Source organism: Neopelma chrysocephalum, unplaced genomic scaffold, assembly GCF_003984885.1.
Source record: "Neopelma chrysocephalum unplaced genomic scaffold, ASM398488v2 Primary Assembly neopelma1_94925, whole genome shotgun sequence".
NCBI classification, from domain to species: domain Eukaryota; kingdom Metazoa; phylum Chordata; class Aves; order Passeriformes; family Pipridae; genus Neopelma; species Neopelma chrysocephalum.
In genome coordinates, this window is record NW_020923628.1 from 589 (window position 1) to 2,683 (window position 2,095).

Below are 2,095 nucleotides of genomic sequence, written 5' to 3' on the forward strand. Positions count from 1 at the left end.
CAGGGACAAGGGGAAAAATGGGATAAGGGAAAAGGGGGAAAAATGTGGTCAGGGACAAGGGGGGAAAATGGGATCAGATACAAGAGGAAAAATGGGATCAAGGATAAGAGGAAAAATGGGATAAGGGAAAAGGGGAAAAATGGGATCAGGGCCAGGAAAACAGAGGCTCAGGGCTGAAACTGGGGGGAAAAGGGGCAGGAAGGTGCAGCCCCCCCAATCCTCACCTGGCCAGGGAAGAGGGAATATTCCCGGAGCTCCGAGAGGTCGAGGGGCACCTGAGCCCCCCCCGAGTGCTCCCGGTCCCCCCCCAGCAGCACGGATTTGGGATTGAGCTTCCCGTTCCCATCGCAGCAGATCTGCCCCAGCACCACCACCGGCTCCTGGGGAGGGGGAAACACCCAAAAATGGGGGGGTTTAACTCAAAATGGGGGAGTTTAACTCAAAATGAGGGGGGTTTAATTCAAAACAGGGGGTTTTAACTCAAAACGGGGAGTTTGAACTCAAAACCGGAGGTTTGAACTCAAAACAGGAGGTTTTAACTCAAAAGGGGGGGTTTGAACTCAAAACAGGAGGTTTTAGCTCAAAACAGGTTTTAACTCAAAATGGGGGGGGTTAACTCAAAACAGGAGGTTTTAACTCAAAACGGGGGGTTTGAACTCAAAACGGGGTTTAACTCAAAACGGGGGGGTTTCACCAAAAACGGGGGGGGGTTAACTCAAAACAGGGGGTTTAACTCAAAATGGGGGGGATTCACCAAAAACAGGGAGGTTTTAACTCAAAATGGGGGGGGTTTAACTCAAAACAGGGGTTTTCACCAAAAACGGGGGTGGTTTCCCCCATAACAAGGGGTTTGACCTCAAAACAGGGAGTTTTCCCCCAAAACAGGGAGTTTTCCCCCAAAATAGGGGAGTTTTCCACCATAATAAGGGAGTTTTCCCCCAAAACAGGGAGTTTTCACTCATAATAGGGAGTTTTCCACCAAAAAGAGGGATTTGACCCCAAAACAGAGGGTTTTACCCCAAAAGATGGGGTTTTCCCCCCAAACGGGATGGGGTTTTCCTCATAACAAGAGGTTTTCTCTCAAAATGAGGGGGGGTTCCCTCACAACAAGGGGGTTCACCCCAAAACAGGGGGTTAATCCCAAAACAGGGGTTTTCCCCCACAATGGGGCTTTTTTTCTCTCCACAACAGGGACAAACCAGGGGTGTTTGCCCCCCAAACAAGGGGTTTTTCCCCCCAAACAAGGGGGTTTTGCCCCAAATGGGGGGTTTAATCCCAACCCAGTGTTTTTCCCCCCCAACCCCAGGGGTTTTGCCCCCAAGGGTGTGTTTGGGGTCACCTGTGCGGGCAGCAGGGCCGAGCTGAACCCCTCCAGGCCGTGCTGCTGCCTCAGGGCCTCGCCGAGCTCCTCCAGCCGACAGCACAGAGCTGGGGGATGGTCCGTCACCAGAACACACCAAAACAACACAAAACACACCAAAATCAACCCAAAATCAACCCAAAACACCCCGACAGCACAGCGCTGGGGGACAGCCTGTCACCAAAACACCCCAAACCAACCCAAAACACCCCAAACCAACCCTAAACACCCCAAACCAACCCAAAACACACCCTAAGGACCCTCAAACCTCCCCAAAACTCCCCCAACTGCCCCAAACCTCCCCAAACTGTCCCCAAACCAAACCACCCCAAACCACCCCCAAACCAACCCAAACTACCCTCAAACCTCCCCAAAACGCAGCAAATCACCCCAAAACTACCCTCAAACCTCCCCAAAGCTCCCCCAAATCACCCAAAACACCCCAAATCACCCCAAAACTACCCTCAGACCTCCCCAAAACACCCCAAACTGCCCCCAAAGTACCCTCAACCTCCCCAAACCACTCCCAAACCAAACCACCCCAAACAACACCCGAACTACCCTCAAACATCCCCAAAACCTCCCCCAAACTGCCCCAAAACTTCCCTCAAACCACCCCCAAACTACCCTCAAACCTCCCCAAACCTCCCCTCAAACTTCCCCAAAATTCCCCCAAACCCACCCCAAACCACCTCAAAACAACCCCAAAACCCCCCAAACCGCCTCAAAACAGGG

General features: G+C 52.5%; 1 long non-coding RNA gene across 1 annotated transcript in view; it reads right to left on the reverse strand.

Annotated features, from left to right (window-relative positions):
* LOC113980663 overlaps nucleotides 1-1,439 on the reverse strand; it is a 1,869-nt gene extending 430 nt beyond the window's left edge. Inside the window, exons 1-2 of the long non-coding RNA XR_003538192.1 lie at nucleotides 1,340-1,439; nucleotides 225-380 (exon numbers count right to left, since the gene is read on the reverse strand). This is a non-coding gene — a long non-coding RNA (uncharacterized LOC113980663). The remainder of the gene's footprint in view (nucleotides 1-224; nucleotides 381-1,339) is intronic.
* Between the last annotated feature and the right edge of the window lie 656 nt (nucleotides 1,440-2,095).